Below are 20,354 nucleotides of genomic sequence, written 5' to 3' on the forward strand. Positions count from 1 at the left end.
TGAGAGAGAGAGACACGTGTCTAAGGGTGTTGCCTTGTTTGAATGATGTGTGGCGGCAGTGGTGGTGGTGGTGGTGGTGGTGGTGATGTTATTCTTGTGGTGGCGGCGGATTGATGTGTGTGCGTTTGTATTTTTTGTTATAACAGCTGACTGAGACGTAGAAGTTCATGGAAGTCGCGTGGGTTTTTTATAAATTCAGAATTATATACATAGGTCTATTATATGAGTGTGTGTGTGTGTGTGTGTGTGTGTGTGTGTACGGAGAGCAGAGAAACAGAAAGAGAGAGAGAGAGAGAGAGAGAGAGAGAGAGCAAGAGAGAGAGAAAGAAAGCAAGAGAGAGACAAAGAGAGAAATACTACAAAGCATTTTAACACTTCTTAATAGAGAGTATTATTAAGGAATAATGGGAAAAGTTTTATTCTTAAATCGCTAAACTGATTTTATGCGATTGAAATGCTTCCATCCCAACACACATCACAGATCAAGTCTCGAGACAAACATTTACACTACGGCTCATACATGTGTGTATGTAGATGTGTGTGTATATGTTTGCTTGTGCATGTGTGTGTGTATGTATGTTTGCATGTGTATATGGCTGTGAGTCTGTGTATGTATGTGTGGTGTGTGTGTGTTATATGTTACATACAATGTGCAGGATAATCCCTACAATCCCTACATTCTGCCACTAATTAGCAGTATCGGTTTCTGCAGCAATTCCAATTATTATCGATGACATCAGTGTATGTCCAGCATATATATTTAAGATCACATCTGCCCATCGTCTTCCATGCAGCCAACAAACCGCACACAACAATAACTATTCCATGTAGCTGCGATTTCATTTATATTGATGTTTTCTTCTTTGGTCTTTGGTCTTCCGCTCAAATCTAGGCCGAAACAAACTCTTGTCATTCACAGTTCACCAATCACTTGTCTGCTTTCCTAGTTCAATGGCAGCCAGCTCATAAGATACAACAGATCTAGTCACGTGTCACAACATCTCCGCACGGACATCATCATAAAACCGGCTGATAAGGGTGGAGCCGTGGTAGTATGGCGCGCGGACCTCTACGAGGCCGAAGCTCTCCGTCAACTTCGAGATACCTCATTCTACCGCCCTCTGCCCTCCGACCCCACGCCCAGCTACCAACAGACTGTGTCCTCCACTATCCATGACCTCATCCTCTCCTCCCGTCTCCCCGCCACCGCCTCCAACCTTATTGTTCGCACCCCACGCACCCCCACCATTTACTTCCTCCCCAAGATCCATAAACCAAACAACCCTGGCCGCCCCATCGTCTCCGCCTGCAACTGCCCCACCGAGCTTATCTCAAAATACCTAGACCGTGTCCTCGCCCCCCTAGTGGCTTCTCTCCCTTCCCACATTCATGACACTAACCACGCGCTTCGTCTATTCAACTCTTTCTCTTTCCCTCCCGGCCCTTCTAAGCTTCTCTTCACTCTAGACATGCAGAGCCTCTATACAGTGATCCCCCACGACGAGGGGCTGCGTGCCCTGAAGTTTTTTCTAGACCAACGCCCCAACCCACAACCCGACACCTCCACACTCATTCGTCTGGCCGAACTTGTCCTATCTCTCAACTGCTTCTCGTTCGCTGGAGATATCTACCAGCAAACCTCGGGAGTGGCCATGGGGACGAGAATGGGCCCCAACTACGCGAACCTCTTCGTTGGTTATGTTGAGGCCCAAATATTCTCCAGTTTCACTGGTCCCACTCCCGAACTATACGGTCGGTATATCGACGACTGTATCGGTGCCACCTCACTCTCCCGCGAACATCTTGACTCGTTCCTCTCTTTCGTTCAGTCTTTCCATCCTGCCCTCCACTTCTCCTGTACTGTCTCTGACACCTCTGTCCCCTTTCTCGACATTTCGGTCAGCATCCTCCACTCCGCCCTTAGCACCTCCATCCACTACAAACACACAGACTCACACTCCTATCTCAACTTCTCCTCCTCCCACCCTAGACACACAAAACTTTCCATCCCCTATTCCCAATTCCTCCGTCTACGCAGACTTTGTAGCGACAGCCATGACTTTGAGACTCAGTCTCAACTCATGGCTCACCACTTTAGCCTGCGTGGATATCCACCCACCACCATCCACACCGCCCTTGCCAGAGCACGTTCTGTGGACCGTGCATCTGCTCTCTCCCCCCGAACCCGCCCTGCCGTTTCCCGCCTCCCTTTTCCCCTCACCTACCATCCCACCACCCTACCCCTCCAACGCTCCATTCTCCGAGCTTTTCGGCGCCTCCAGTCCGACCCCTCCACCTCCCACATCTTCCCTAATCGACCCCTCCCCTCCTTCAAACGAGCCCACAACCTACGGGACCTCTTGGTCCACAGCTTCTTCCCCAACCCAACCTCCCAACCTGGCTCGTTCCCCTGCTCCCGCCCACGCTTCCGCACTTGCCCTTACCTCTCCAACACCATCCTCCTCACCAGCACCCATCACCGACCCTATCGCATCACCGACTCCTTCACCTGCACGTCTACCAACATCATATATTGCCTCTCCTGCTCTCTCTGCCAATCCCTGTACATCGGACAAACGGGGCGCCGCCTGGCCGACCGATTCGCGGAACACCTCCGAGATATCAACGTCGGCAATGACACCCCGGTGTCACGCCACTTCCGTTCTGCCGGCCACTCCTTGCGGCAACACCTGTCCGTGTTTGGATTGTCCATGCACACGGGCCATCCGGACTCCCGTTTGCGCCGTGAACAGGGATTAATCTTCTATCTTCGCTCCTTTGCGCCACATGGGCTCAACTCCCCTCCACACTTCATCTAACCCCCTCCTCCTGTCTCTCTCCCCCACCCTCCCTCCTACCACCCATCTCTCCCCTCCCCCACCTCCTGCTCCGACTCCTACTTCTTTGTACGTCTCTTCACCTCTCTTCATACTTCTCTCCACTCCCACTTCTCTTCACCCCTACTCTTTCTCTCCTCTCTCTTACTCTCTCTCACTCTCTTCTCTCGTACTCCCCCTCTCTCACTCTTACTCTCTACACTCTTACTCTCCTACTCTCTACACTCTTACTCTCTTACTCTCTCACTCTCTTTCTCTTCCTCTCTTTCTCCCCCCATACCCACCTTCCCCCTCTTTCTCACCCCATACCTACCTTCCGCCTCTCTCAATCCACCTTCCCTCTCTTATACCCACCCTCTCTCCTCTCTTCCTCTCCCCTCCCATACCCATCTTCGCCCTCTCTCACATCCACCTTCCCCTTCTCCCTCCTCGTCAACACCCCCTCATAAGCTCATCCCACCACACCCCAACACACTCCTACTCTACCTTCCCACTCCACCCCATCCAATTCCTTACACCCACCACCCACCCCTACCCACATACCCCACCCTACCCACAGACCCCTACCTCTACCCCACACTCCACCCATGCCTTCCCACCTCCCAACAACCTCACATCACACCACACCAATACCCTCGCATCACACCACGCACACCACACCAATACCCTCGCATCACACCACGCACACACTACAACTGACCAACTACTTTCTCCCTTTCTCCCTTCCCCATTTTCACACTACATACGTCAAGATCACCAGCATTCTACCTCCCACACACAGCCCCTCGTTCCCGATCACCGTTTGTTATCTCCCCCTTTCTTAGCTCTCCTGAAATAAGAATTTCTAACTTCCGGTCAGCCATTGTTATGATCGGCCATTATTATGATTGACCGTTGACTGAACACTATTCAATTTTTTTTCTCCGTGTTTTTCTCCTTGTCTCCGTATTCTTTCTGTTGAAGAGCGTAGCTCGAAACGTCAAAGACTTTCCGTATTCCCGAGCGTCATACTAATATATACTTTTGTTATTTACACCACCTGTCCTCGTCTGTTGTTATTATTTGTATATTCTCCCATATATATATATATATATATATATATATATATATATATATATATATATATATACATATATATATACATGTACACACACACACAAATACACACACACACACACACACACACACACACACACACACACACACACACATATATATATATATATATATATATATATATATATATATATATATATATATATATATATATATATATATGCATGTAATTATATACGAAGGTTGAATTTATCGAGGAACTGATGGCGGAGTGCTCAACATACATTGTAGAGTTCATGGCTCATTGAAATTGAACATTTATTGAACTACCAGAGTTTTACGTTAACGAGATCTTTCAGCTGTTAGTTTTTAGATTTTGAGAACACGTGATCAATATCATCATCATCACCATCATCATCATCATCATCATCGTCATCATCGTTATTATTATTATTATTATTATTATTATTATTATTATTATTATTATTATTATTATTCAGTAGTTTTGTTTTTATATCGTGTTTTCACATCACTACCGAGCGCAGCTCTGTGCGCCTTGGGTATGTGCTGTGGTTTGATGTGATGCTCTTATGGTTACTGTATTGAAAGTGTTTTGCGTAGGATATGTGCAGTGCCCAGTAGTGCAATTTTCTGTATGTTATATATATTTGTAAGTCCTGGTGTTTTTGTTATGTATTTGTCTGAATATTTTTTTATTATACCTAAGGCACTTACTATAATAGGAATTGTTTCTGTTTTTAGATTCCACATTCGAGTTACCTCTATTTCCAGATCTTTGTATTTTGAAAGTTTTTCCATTTCTTTTAGAGAAACGTTGTCATCTGCTGGTATTGATACATCCATTAGAAAGCATTTTTTTCTTCATGATCTTTGACAACTATATCTGGTCTATTTGCCTTAATTTCTCTATCTGTGTGTATTGGCATATCCCAGAGTATGGTTGCTTTCTCGTTTTCTGTGACCTTTTCTGGCGTGTGTTTATACCATCTTTTTTCTGTTGTTATTCCATAGTGTTGGCATAGCTTCCAGTGTATATAGGTCCCAGTTCTGTCGTGTCTGTGAATATATTCCTTCTTAGCCAGGACTGGGCAGCCAGAGATAATATGATTTATTGTTTCTTGTCCATCTCCACATATTCTATAGTTACTTGTTATATTTCTTTTCATTATGTGTTTTTGGTAATTTCTGGTGGGGAGGCTTTGGTCTGGTGCAGCAATTAAAAATCCTTCAGACCCTGCTTTGAGTTCTGAGCTTCTCAACCATTGCTGGGATTTTTCTCTGTCTATTTCTTTTGCATTTAGTTTAGCCCAGTATTTACCATGTAGGGGCTTTTCTTGCCATCGTTTTATCATGATCCGTTGCTGTTCTAGTTTTAGTTTGGATTTCATTTGTTTTATAGCTTTTGTTGTTTCTTCTTCTTCTTCTTCTTCTTCTTCTTCTTCTTCTTCTTCTTCTTCTTCTTCTTCTTCTTCTTCTTCTTCTTCTTCTTCTTCTTCTTCTTCTTCTTCTTCTTCTTCTTCTTCGTGTTTGTTAGGTAGATTGATTTCTTGTTTGTATTTGTCGGCTTCATTAAATACTGAAAACAGTTTTTTGTTTTGCTCGTGTTTTGTGGCTATTTGTATTAGTTTCCCTTGCTTCTGGAGTAGGTATTTTTGCAGTCCTATGGTGGTTATTATTATTATAGTTCATTATTATTATTATTATTATTATTATAGTTTATTATTATTATTATTATTATCATTATTATTATTATTATTATTATAGTTTATTATTATTATTATTATTATTATTATTATTATTATTATTACTATTATTCATGTGTGTATACGCCTACATATGTCTCTCATTCTGTGTGTGTGTGTGTGTGTGTGTGTGTGTGTGTGTGTGTGTGTGTGTGTGTGTGTGTGTGTGTGTTTGTGTGTGTGCGCGCGTGCTGTTGTTTGTTCTGACTAAAATCATTCTGTTAACATTAGTTCCGTACGTGATGAAAATACCTAAAATATGCAAACCTTACAATCCAGTCGACATTTTCTAGACATTTCATTGGTTCCCCCATTTTCCTTGCCACACTTAATTTTCCTGTGTATTGTACCAACCGTAGTCTTTAATCTCTGCTTCTATGTCGGCTGATGTTCTTGTTTACATGTTCCAGTAATATTCACGCCCTGTTATACTTTCATCCATTTTCATATTGTCGCCTATAGACGTCTTGTTTTCTCTTCAATACTTCTAAAAGTGAATTTCTTCCACCAATTCCTCTAGAGTTGTAAATTGTGAGAAATCTAGTTGATTGAGTTATTTTCTTCAGTAATTAATTTAATTTAAAGACTCGCGTCTAACATTAATATAAAAAAGCATATCACTTTAAAAGTGAATCTAGTAAGTATGGAGTCATTGTATGCCGAGATGAAAATTATGGTGGAGGATGGGGATGGAGGCGGAGGAGGTCCTGACAAATACTATTAACATTTCAAGCCATAATATCGCTGGCTAATTAGAAATCCTTTGCTTTCTGCAGTTATTTCCTAACTCTGTTACCTATAATTGCATGAAGGAGTTTTATACAACAATTATCATCAAACTATAATTAAATGAAAAATGTTGCTAAGCTACGTTGTTTCATGATGATGACGATGATGATGATGATGATGATGATGATGATGATAATGATGATAACGACTATGACGACTACGGCGACTATTATAATGATAGTAATAATAATAATAATAATAATAATAATAATAATAATAATAATAATAATAATAATAATAATGATAATAAAATTAATAATAATATCAATACCAGCAGATGACAACATTTCTCTAAAAGAAATGGAAAAACTTTCAAAATACAAAGACCTGGAAATAGAGATAACTCGAATGTGGAGTCTAAAAACAGAGACAATTCCTATCATAGTAGGTGCCTTAGGTATAATAAAAAAAATATTCAGACAAATACATAACAAAAACACCAGGACTTACAAATATATATAACATACAGACAATTGCACTATTGGGTACTGCACACATCCCACGCAAAACACTTTCAATACAGTAACCATAAGAGCATCACATCAAACCACAGCACATACCCAAGGCGCACAGAGCTGCGCTCGGTAGTGAAATGAAAGCACGTTATAAAAATAAAACTACTGAACAATAATAATAATAATAATAATAATAATAATAATAATAATAATAATAATAATAATAATAATAATAAGAAGAAGAAGAAGAAGAAGAAGAAGAAGAAGAAGAAGAAGAAGAAGAAGAAGAAGAAGAAGAAGAAGAAGAAGAAGAAGAAGAAGAGTACCGGGCTGAATGAGCAGCACCGGGCTGAATAACAACATGGATGTGCTACACCGGGCTCCCTATACAAAAACAAATCTAATCCAATAACATCGATGGAATTAGGCAAAAGAACCGGTGGAAGATTTGAAGGAAGCGGTCTTTTAACGAAGATAATTTTTTTTTTTTATATTTTTTATTCTTAAAAAATGAAATTTCACTGCCATACAAAGCACAGGTCCTCCTATGCACGATGTCTCAATGAAACACGTGCGATCACACACGCAAAACCAACACCGGAAGGTTTACAAACTATATAAAAAAGAAATGGAACAAAATAGTAAGTACATATATTGAATAATTACGCATACACTCGAACGTGTACACAATGATATATACGTTTTGATACCCATAGAACTACACATGCATCTTAATGTTTACACAACTACGTGAAAATCACAGGACACACTCACGCATACGAAAACACATATCACAAACGAAGCAAAACCAAAACTTTTTTTCTTCTTTATTTATTTTCATTTTGTGAACAAACACAGACAGTGAACCATTCATAAGTTTAAAACGCCACACACACACAAAAAAAAAATACACTATGCCCGGAGATAAATCTATCAACAAAAAAAATACAGATGAATACCGATCTGCTAGCCTTAAAAAACTACGCTACGAGCAATGTTTACATGCTGAGAACTCGGTGACGGTGTTATCTAAAAAAACTGACCCTAAACAGACAAATCCGTCCCCTAATGTCAACGCCAAAGCTCGTCATGCCTCAATGATAACAAAGCAGATCACAAACCAGATTGGTCGTCGACCGAATCACAAAGGGCCACTTACTCGAAATAGATCTGCTAGCCTTAAGAAGCTACGTCACGAGAGTCGGAGACGGTGTTGTCTCAAAAAATTTACCCTAAACAGACAGATGCGTCCCCTAGCGTCAACGTCGAAGCTTGTTATGCCTCACTGTTAATAAAACAAAATACAAACCGGAATGGTCATAGACCGCATTATAAAGGACCACTTACTCGGATAATGAACCAGATCCGAGACGAGAAATCTGCTACTGGTTCAAATCTTCCCGACACACAGGAGCTGGAAGTACCCCACAACCGGAATATTCCAACAGATGGCCATCCATGCTCGTCATCAAATAACCAAAAGAAAAATGGTCTAGGGAAGATAATAAAGAAGTTCTTACAGCCTTCTACCATGCCATATATTTCCCTACAGATAAATCTAATACTGTACAAACCTACTTAAACTGGAGACAGAAACACCTTGAAGTAAGACCCTACATAGACAGTAACAAACTTGCCAACGTCAGAAGAAACATTATGAAAAAATGATTACTAACTGAAGTAGAGATTGACCAAATTAAACAAGCAGTAAGGGATAAAAAGAATGAAACTGCAGCTAAAGAAGATACCACAGAGGAAATAATTATAAACCAGCCCAAGGCTGATGAAAATACAGTAATGATTGAAAGAGTTAAGGTAACTGATAGGCAAAGTGAAATACTCTCTGAACCAACCATAAACACTAAGGCAGGTGAAAATCAAATAGATGGAGAAAGTCATACAGAAATCGACGCAACAGAACTACATGATCTAAAAAATCAAATCATGATTGAATGGCTGAAAATTAAAGAAACTAGTATGAATGAACGCGACACTCTCCCCAAAATTCGCAATTCTAACCAAAACCTGAAAATAATTGGTAAAATCCGCCTTGCACTTAAGGATATAATTTCAGCTAATGATGTTGATATTACAGATCTCAACCACCTGTACTATGCATCCGCAAGAATCTCAACGATTCTATGTGGTGAAAAGATTAGAAAAAGACAACACTCCCACAAAAAGCCTTCTTGGCAAGAACGCATTCAACACCAAATTAAGCTGCTTAGATCTGACATAGAATGTTTGAAAGACCTTAAATTTGACAAGAGTATCAAACCTACAAAGACCCAAAAACTAAAGAAAGAATATAATATGAAAACCATAGGTGACATTGATGCCACCATAGAAACCATCAAGCAAAAGGTATGTGCTAAAGCTGCCCGCATAGCAAGGTATGAAAAGCGTGTTAGATTCTTCCGAGATAATAACATGTTCAAAAATAACCCCAAAAATTTCTACAAGAAGATAGGGAAAACACCAGTAACAATAAAGTCTGTCCCATCAAAAGAAGAAGTGCAAGAATTTTGGAATAAAATCTGGGCAGAAGATAAAACACACAATGAAAAGGCCCCTTGGATCGATAGAATATCTACAGACCTAGACTCCTTAGAGGAGCAAAAGTGGGAGGGGGTCAAGGTAGAAGATATAAGATCTGCTCTCAGGAGGTCAAGCAAATGGAAGTCTCCAGGAAAGGATAAAATTCCTAACTTCTGGTTGAATGCCTTCCCAGAAAGCCATGAACTGCTAACAAAACTTTACAACGATGTTTTGCAAAATCCTAGTTTGATGCCCTCTTGGCTAGTTAATGGTTTAACATTCCTGCTTCCAAAAAATGAGGAAACAAACGAACCAAAAAATTATCGCCCCATAACCTGCTTAACAACAATGTATAAGACGCTAACATCTGTCCTAACCGAGTACACCTATAGTTTTTTAATAGAAAGTAGCATATTCCCTAATGAGCAAAAGGAATGTAAACGTGGATCTTATGGTTGTAAAGATCAGCTACTCATCAATAAGATGATCTTAGAAGATTGTCACAAGCGACACAAAAACTTGTCAATAGCCTGGATAGACTATAAAAAGGCCTTTGATAGCCTACCACATAGCTGGATTAGGAAATGTCTGGAAATGTATAAAATAGCTCCTACTCTGCGAAACTTTTTATCTGTAAGTATGAGATCATGGAGAACCACACTGATGTTGAACAATGACAATGAATCTCTAAATGCTGGAGATATAAGAATTTCATGTGGCATTTTCCAGGGTGACTCACTATCACCACTCCTCTTCTGTCTAGCCCTAATACCGCTCTCAAAATTGCTCAATGATGCACAGTATGGTTATAAAATATTTGATAAAAATATAAATCATCTCATTTACATGGATGATTTAAAGCTCTTTGCAAAAAATGACCAACAACTCAAAGGCCTACTAGCGATTGTTAAACAATTCAGTGATGACATCAGGATGCAATTTGGCCTTGATAAATGTGCAAAAGCTACCTTTATCAAAGGAAAAATGACAAATACATCTAACGTGAACCTTGACCAGCAAAATGTCATAAAAGAGTTAGAACCAGCGGAGAGCTACAAATACCTAGGGGTAATTGAAGGGGATAATATCAAGCATTCAGTGATGAGGGAATGGATCAGAAGAGAATGTTATCGCAGGGTGAGAGCAATACTGAAGACAGAGCTGAACGCGAGAAACAGGATCGAAGCGATCAATGCTCTAGCCATACCAGTCGTGACTTACAGTTTCAACATCGTTAACTGGTCAATTACTGAAATATGTAATGTTGACAGAAAAATACGAAAACTGTTGACAATGCATAGAATGCACCACCCTAAGGCAGATATAGAACGTCTTTATCTGCCAAGAAAAGAGGGAGGCCGAGGACTTCTACAGCTGGCATTATCAATGAAGGTAGCCACAATTGGCCTAGACACCTATCTGAAAAACTCCGAGGACTGGATGCTAAAACTTGTCTTAAAACATGAAAGCAAGAAAGCATCTTACTCAGTAACAAAACAGGCAAAGGACTATCTAAGTGAATTCCAATTGCAACAAATTCAAGAATTAGACGAACTAGAAACATCTGCAGAAAAAGCTAAGCGCTTGAAAACCCGTGCAAAAATTGCTGCCTTAGATATTATGACTGAAAAACCTCTCAATGGCAAATACCCAAAGAGAGCGAATAATGCAGATATTGACAAAGCCCTTACCCACCAATGGTTAATGGCCTCTGGCTTGAAATCAGAAACAGAGGGGTTTATCATAGCAGCCCAAGATCAATGCCTACCTACAAAGAACTACCAGGCCAACATATTAAAGACCGGCAGCTCCCCATTATGTCGTATATGCCAACAACAAAATGAGACCATCGATCATGTTGTCTCCATGTGCAGTCTGCTTGCGCCTACAGAGTATCTCAACAGGCATGATAGAGCTGCACAATATATTCACTGGGTAATATGCAAAAACCTGGACTTGCCCCATGATAAAAACTGGTGGGAACACTAAACACCCCCAGCACTTGAAAATGATCACATTGCACTCCTCTGGAACTTCACCATTCAAACTGACAGAAAGATAGACGCAAATAGGCCAGACATCATACTGAAAGACTTCAGACAAAAATCATGCCTCCTCATTGATATGACTGTCCCAATCGATATAAACGTATCTGTCAAGACCTACCAAAAACTGAGCAAATATAAAGATCTTGAAATAGAAATTAGCAAAATGTGGAATCTGAAGACGAAAACAATACCTATTGTCATAGGTGCCCTGGGAATGACAGCGAAACGGGCTGATTACTACCTAAATCAGATTCCAGGAAACCCCAAAATGGCTGAAGTTCAAAAGATAGTGCTCATGGGAACTGCCCATATCCTACGTAAAATACTGTCTATGTGAGCTCAAATTTTAAAGCAAACACATAATTTTCTTATGGTTTCTTAAACATTCACTTGAACAAAACTGTACAAATCCAAATATATGGTACCCTAGGCATAACACCTACATGAACTTCTAACTTGTTGTCTCTTGAGGTCTCTGGGTGAGACTTGGATCCAACTTGTACAAATGCAAAACAAAAGTCAAACATAAAAGAAGAAGAAGAAGAAGAAGAAGAAGAAGAAGAAGAAGAAGAAGAAGAAGAAGAAGAAGAAGAAGAAGAAGAAGAAGAAGAAGAAGAAGAAGAAGAAGAAGAATCATTTGATCTTTGACGCCATGATGGTTGTAGAAGAGCTGCTTTATATAACAACATTCTGTCATTCTGTGATGTTGGAGTAGTTGGGAAAATACATTCAGCATTGGTTGCTAACTATCGCTAATAAAGCTCTATCTCCACAGTTAACGTATAATGGTGCCTATCAATTAATGATTGACCGAGCCAGTGAGAATTACATAATTTTTCTCTATAAAGACACTGTACAAACTGATATAAATACTCTAGCTGAAGAGTTCGATATACTCTTTAATAACCTCTCTCTCTCTCTCTCTCTCTCTCTCTCTCTCTCTCTCTCTCTCTCTCTCTCTTCTCTCTCTCTCTCTCTCTTTCTCTCTCTCTCTCTCTCTCCCTCTTTCTCTCTCTCTCTTTCTCTCTCTCTCTCTCTCTTCCCAGCAATAAAGCTGATAGTTCAGGCAGAGTTTATGTGTTTCCACTCATGTTTATAATTCGTAAATAAACAATAAAATACTCCAATTCACCTTCTTCCTTTGGCATCAGAACCTCGCAGCATCACAAACATTAGACACAATAAACCTTTTTTCGTGGTTTCACACTCAGTCATTTTAAAATCATTAACTATTATTAATGCCTAAATGTTTACCTTAAGCTGTTCTATGTGGTTATTAACAGATCTTTTAACCACAATAACCGTTTCCTCATAAAATCGGTATGTTTTAACTAGACGTAGAGGCACCAACTCTTATTGAAACAAAAGCCAAAAGTGAGCCTCCAAACTGAATGTTTACAGTAGAGTGTGGCAATGTTTGTATTATGTGAATAAATGAAAGGAAGGCTTGGCGAATGAAAAATAACAGAAAAGATAAAAACAGGAGGAAAATGCCGAACAAAACTAAAAGGAATGGTCGAATAGGAATCACTGTTAAATATACAACAACAATAATAACAACGGCAACAACAACATCATCAACAACAACAGCAAAAACAATAACAATAACGCAAGGGTAAATCATTTCACTGACATCGGACGGAGAAAGAAATTGTTTCGGCACTGACTGAAAATATATACAAAATATAACCAAATAATAGTTTGTCTGATGCTCTACCGATTTTCTAATTCACCACACAGTAATAATACTAATAATAATCTATATAATAATCTGCTTACTCGTTAGCCCGGTAGTTAGTTAGTTAGAGAGGTGGAGGTGGAGTGAGAGGTAGAGTAAGTGTGAGAGTGAAGGAGAAGGAGGAGTGAAGAAAGAAGAGAGGTAGCCTAAACTCTAGGTTCACAAGAAACACGGTTGCAAGCTGCCCGAGAAAGGGCACAGATGAGAGAGGAACAGTGAGAAAATCTGTAATAAAAAGAGGAAAAAGACAACACCGACGGAAACGTGAGGATATGAAGGTAGACGAACGTCAAGAATATTTAAAGAAAGCTCAACGATGAATGCTTTGAACATGCAAATCATCCTTTCTTTCTTTCATAAGTTCTCTTAATTTTTTTCTACTCCGTGGAATTTACACAAGTCTTACTAGTGACAATAATGATAGAACCCTGAGGAGTCAACGACCATCCAAATAACAACTCTTTCACCAGCTGCAGAGCTCGGAATACTAGGTTAGTGCCCAGCGCAGGACAGCTCACTTAAATTTCTAAGGGTAGAAGGGTCTCTTTGAGTTTTTTTTAGAGATGGTGTCTCGATGAAAATACCGGTTGGTGGTAACCTAAAAACATACCTCATTTGTGAGTGAAAATGCTAAGCAAAATAACTAATGATAACGGTGTGAACGAGAATGGAACCAATGGTGAAGGTGCCGCACACGGCAGGCGTGCCACTGTGCAGCAGGGTGAGCCCAGTCGTAATCCAGCAACTGCTAGCCATGCTAAGAATAAACAAGTAACCATGACGGTTATGGAGTGAGTGTCACTACCGCAGCAAATGGCTTGTGAGAAGGTAGAGAAAACGAATGCACAGAGAAAGGAAGGCAAAGGATTTGTTTGAAATTACTGGACAGAGATTATGCAAGCGAGCAAGAGCAATACGAAAGAACGGAGAGTTAAGAGAATTGGAGCTAGAAGCTATTAAAGGGAGGACATCAGGAAAGAACGAAAGGCAAAGTCAACCTCGATGGAAATTGAAGTCAAGCGTAAAGATGGAGGAAAGGTTGCTAGGCATTATTGCTCGGCGTCCTAATGATTTTGCCAGATCACAATTCGGGTAGAGGAGAATGTACTGAATGATGTACACAAAAAACTGCAAATAAACTGAAACGAAAATATAAACCTGACGGTAGTTGTGAGTGACTCTGAGAAATAAAGGGAGATAATTTCAAAACGTTAAGGAAATATTTAACTGAAAGTTGGTATTCTTGCGTAAGGGGAAAATCTGATGCATTGAGATACATACGACTCTAACAGATAATTAGTTTAATTAATGTTGTCGCAATTTTTGTTGTTGGTGCTTTGGACATCATTGTTTTTGCTGTTGTTTAGCGCCAGGTCTTGTGTCCTTTTATTTGAAGATAGAAGACTATGATTTGAGAGATGGTTATCTTGTGAAGATGATACCGTAGTTGGTAGGGCGTTTATTTGGCTGCAATAATTCAGGCCAGCAACGGAAAGAGAACCTTGTGTGAAAATTAAATAGCAATGTGTCGGCTGTGCACTCAGGTTAAGCATGTTTTAACATAGACCGGCCCATATTTAATTACTTATTGAACATATAGTCTGTTGGGTTGGTCAACATTGGACTGTCATGGCTTCAATCGCGGTAGTTTGTTCAAATAGCATGAAAAGTAAATACAAACCTCATCGCATGATTGTAGCGCACATGAATAATTACATCTTCAACATACACACACACACACACATTTACATAGCTTCTCTAAAATAGTTGTGTGTGCTTTTGTGTGTGTGTGTGCGTGTGTGAGTGTGCATCTACGTTTGTGTATGCGTGTGCGTGTACGTGTGTGTGTGTGTGTGTGTGTGTGTGTGTGTGTGTGTGTGTGTGTGTGTGTGTGTGAAGTGCTCTTTTATATTTTTGCATGGGTCGTTTGCAGTTCATTTGGAACAGTAAAGTTTCTAAATCAAACCTGAACGGTTAATGTTATTTGGTATGTAATGAGTTAAGGAAGTGCTATTTTGTTGTCGCAGATTAGCACAGTTGTTCTTTGGCAACTACAGCCAATCAGAGCTGGTCGCGTAGCTGTAAATACAGCGTCATCCGTCCAGAAAAGAATTCTGTTCCAGTTAGTCAGCCGGCAGTTAACAGAAGACTTGGACGAGAGTACAGCTATTTTCAGTGGGACTTCGTAAGGACACTACTCCTGACGGCATTACTTCAATATGAACAGCTGTATTACTTCACCGATTTAACGCCGTCAACTTCGGGACTAAGCTGGCACAGCGAATCCCTTTATTCTCTATGGACGGAACCTGCTTGTTTGAACTTCTGGCTACCTTTATTGCGCTATGCTTCTACTCATTTATGTAATAGTAAGTCCAATGGCCTTCCTTGACTCCTACATACAATAATTGTCTACTCTCATTGCAACGCAAATAAATTATGATGTTTGTTCTAATAGTCTTCTGATATATTTTCTCAATGCCTCACATATGCAACTGCTTCATTGACTTTCCATATTTTGTGTATTTATTTGATAACACGCTAAAATTGGTAACACTTTACCAAGTTACATTCTTACATAGTTACATTCGAACACAGAAACAACTCCGCAATAAGTGTAAACGTTGGGGGAGGAATTGGAACTTTATACATCATCGTTGAACGCTTTCAGTTTTGTCCATGACGTGTGTATTTTGCTCGCGTGTAGTAGACAGTGTTGTAGTACATTGTCAACCGATGGTGGGAGAAGCTTCTATCTCAATGGGAAATGTAACGATCATGAGTTTACAATTTTTAGGTTTGCAACTGAATTATAAATCCCATTGGTTGCTCGTAGCTTATATATGGTGAGTAATTTGGTACTACATGGAAGATCGCAGTCCAGTTTAACATCACTTCATCCTTAAGATGTGGGTATGAAGGTACAGAAACTCTGATGGCGGTAATTAACTCCTCAACAAAACCAAGTTAAACTAAATAAACTAATTACAGCTACAAACATAGAAATACTTACCCGCTTAGTTCCTCCGCACTGAAGAAGGATCCACCCCTGTCATATATGCAGTAAAAATATACCAACCAATCCTGTCTGGGAAATAATACATTAAACAGATACATTTCCATACGAAATTGTAAAACAATTAGACACAGTTATGAAACATTCACACTGGAGTGATAGAATAAACGGAGAGGCTCTGGATGTTGTCGGAGCGAAACAGTAAATGGCCATGAAAGGTTTTTTTTTTTTCTCGGAGAAACTACAGCAGGAAGCAATATTTGACATAGAATGGCTGTCTGGCGTTATTGCTCCAGTGGGGCAGAAACAATGAAAATCATAAGATGTGTCCAAATACTCAATAAGAAACTGCTTGCTATATTAAGGTATTTTCCCAGCAGAAGTACCCTTTTCTCACCTCTTATAGCAGTTAACAATTTTAAAAAATTATTAAAGTATGTTCAGCAAAATTGTATAAATGATTTTGGCTGTCCACAAAGAACTGAATAAATTTTTGCCTTTAAGATACAAGTGTACACCATTTAGAGTGTGTATACTAGAAAAGAGAGTGGTGCCAAGCATATTCATACGATATACCCGATGTTGAGATCTACATTTTAATGGACAAAGTTTGACGTCGAGAAATTAAAAGATCGAGAGAAAAATTCCGCTTTCAAGCGCAAAACCCAGAACAAGAGAAATAAAATGACTAACTTTAAAATGACTCCATTTCTAACAAGAAGTATTCTGATAGAAACAAATGCGTCAGCTTTGTTGTTTGTTTTGTCCAAAGCCAGAAATAAAAGTAAATAATTACATGGAGATAGCTAATGTCCACGACGATAGAAAATGTCAAATGTGAAATCTTTATTTAGAAGAAAATTTACATTTTCCTCCATAAATGAAGAACTGGATAAAGAAATTCCCAGAATAAAAAAAAGCAAACATTATCCAATAACAGATGGTCTGAGAGACTAATTGATCAAAGCACACTATCATATAGGGAGAACTAAACGTCAACAATTACATCTGACGTTTATTTAAACAACACAAACTACACATAAAGTCTATTGTGTGAATCAAATACATAATAACTATGAAACAGACGAACATTAACTAACACTGAGAGATGAACACATTAAAAAACTTATAAAACTGAGCACAAATGCAACATCACAAAATAAAGGTAAAGTAAAAGAATTTAAAATGTTCTTCGCAACAACAAACGTCAACCATATAAATCCGCAAACACGGTACTAACGAGCAATGTGGCTTATAAAATCGACAATAAATGTGAAAACAAATCCTAAATTTCGCAACTCCGACCTTATCCACAGAAGTACGATATTCGTCCGATACCTCACCATACATTAACAACTAACAGAAATTTCTAAGCACTATTCTCCGACACCACCACACAAAACACAGGTAGAGAGGTAAACGTTGACAGAATTTCCCTAAAAAATAGAGAAATAATGGTGGAAACAATATTCATAACACAATGTTAAAATAAGCACAGGTACAATCTATACACTGGTCACAAACATGCACCTGATCGATGATAGATAAATATCGCAACATTCAAATTACAGCAGTAATGTCTACACCAATTACACTGGTACTGTCTTCTACTGCAAAAAAAAGCAGCAGCAGTCACCAATGCCATTCCATTCTGAAGATGGGATCACGACAGAACGAAAATGTAGATGACGGATTTTATAGAACGAAACAAAGTTATGTGAAAGCGTGAAAAATTCTTAATAAAAAATATAAAACTAAAACACCATCATATATTCCGTATAGCTAAAAGGAAGACCACTTCCTTTTAGGATGAATGGAACTCGAAACATAAAAGGGTATTATATTTCTTATTCGGGTGTAAAGGTGTAAAGTAACACAAAGGCCGAGAGTTTTGTTCGTTGCACACAGAAGACTATAGATTATATGCATATGCGTATTTATTTCTATATTTGGATATATGGATAATTGTCGTTTGTGTGTGTGTGTGTGTGTGTGTGTGTGTGTGTGTTCCATCTCCCAACAATACCTTTAGGCTTTGTTGATAATAATTCTGTGTCATCCTTGCTATGAAGTAGAATGACTGCTGATGAAGTTGGACTAAAAACTTTTCTCAACAGAGAGTAAAAGGTTTGGAATCGTTATCATTTGAAGTTTCTTGGATTTCATCGCATCCATCACTCCACCAATTTTTCTGCATCATCCTCAGCTTCCTCTGCACTGTTATGCTTTTACTGCCTTCAAATGTATAACCACTGTCCTGCTCAGTGAAAACATGTTGCAACATGTTAAATGCCTTTCGCTTCTCCTCTAATATAAGACAAATTTCTTCATAATTATCGTCAAACCAATCCTGATGATTTTTCACGACAAAACTAAGAATGTTACTACAAACCTCATAGACTGTCTGTTTGAAAGAATTCCAACTTCCATCACAGGACAAATTATGTATCTCACTCACAAACTCATTGTGTACTGAAGGAATCTTAAGTTTATTGACATCGTTTCCTTTAGGTACCTTGACGTTGTTCTAACCTTAGGCTTGACAACAAAATTCATCTTAACACGAAAAAGCCTGTGGTCCGTCCAGCACTCTGCACAATAGCAAAGTCCCTGATATCACATTTCCCAGTGAGTTTATAATCTAAAAGGTGCCATTTCTTAGATCCAGAGTGCATCCATGTCGTGTTATACTTATTTTTTTAGTTGAAACATTGTATTCATGACGCATATTCATTTCTACACACATTTGCAGTAAACCATTACTGTTGGAACTCCCAACCCTATCCATCCTAAAACACCCCAAGTCTCCCGATCTGCACCAAGTCTTAAAAACATCAAACGATCAGAATGACCACATGACAGTTCCTCAAGTTTCGAAACCAGAATGGTTTTGATTGCAAATCCTACTCCTGAGCCGCTCTTATAGGCTTCATCTCGACCGCTCTAAAATAAATGAAACCCAGCAGATTTCTCTCTGTAAAATTCCCTTTTCCATGAATTTTTGCCTCCGCTAATGCTACAACATCCATATCATATCGCTGCATCTCTTTCGCAACAAGTGCGGATCCTCTCCCCGGACGAGATTTCAACAAGTCATTGTCTAATAAAATTCGAACGTTCCAACGCCAATATTCACTTATGCTGTCATACACTCTTCACTCGGGCAAAGATCTTATCACATCAAACACAGGTCAGAGCCTCGATGTATCTGTCGACAACTTTAGCTGGTGTGCCCACATAAACAAGAAAGTCGACGTGGCCGGCAGGGCGTGCTCCTGGATTCTAGGGACTTTCCAATCTAGAGACGCTCCTACCATTATCCCTCTCTTCTCCACCATCATCCGTTCTCACCTCGAATGCTGATTACTGCTGTGGTCTCCCTACCTGAAACATGATATTGTAAAACTTGAAGCACTCCAGATATCGATGAAAGGGCAAAGAGACGACATAACAAGTCTTCATTATTGATATCGTCTCAAGAAACTTACACTATATTTCCTCCATGACAGATGAAAAATTACTTGAATGACGTGGAAAATGTTGGCATCAAATTTAAAATGCTCTCATCACTTGGTCTCCGGGCCGTCCGTCCTCATTAAAATCATGCGCGTGTCACATCACAACACTAAGACAGAACTATTTCCCCATAATTGACCATGCTCTCTTAAACATCATGCCAAGACATATAAGAGAAGAAAAAGATCTCATAACGTCCAAACGGTTCCTGCAAGAATATCTCCAACAAATTCCAGATAAACCACCTACACCCGGATATATCTCTGCAAGCTATGGCTCTTTACTCTAATGGGATATGGTGCCCAAAGAATGACTGTAATAGGAAACGTCATTTCATCTCTTTTCTAGCTGGTGTCATGAAGTTAGTCATGGCCGGAGCTAATTTTCGCTGACTGTTATCTAAGTATATGTATGTATGTATGTATTTTACATTATTTAATCAGCTTCTGCACCTTTCCGATAGATTAGCTAATTCCAAAAATCTGTAAAATTTCGGAATTTGTTGAAATATCCGAAACATGAGTAAGCTGATTAAATAATGTACAATTATTTCTTTTATGTTTCTTCTAATATTTTTTCTATTCTTTTATTCTTTTAC

The sequence above is a fragment of the Octopus bimaculoides genome, chromosome 3, assembly GCF_046866305.1.
Source record: "Octopus bimaculoides isolate indiv1 chromosome 3, ASM4686630v1, whole genome shotgun sequence".
NCBI classification, from domain to species: Eukaryota; Metazoa; Mollusca; class Cephalopoda; order Octopoda; family Octopodidae; genus Octopus; species Octopus bimaculoides.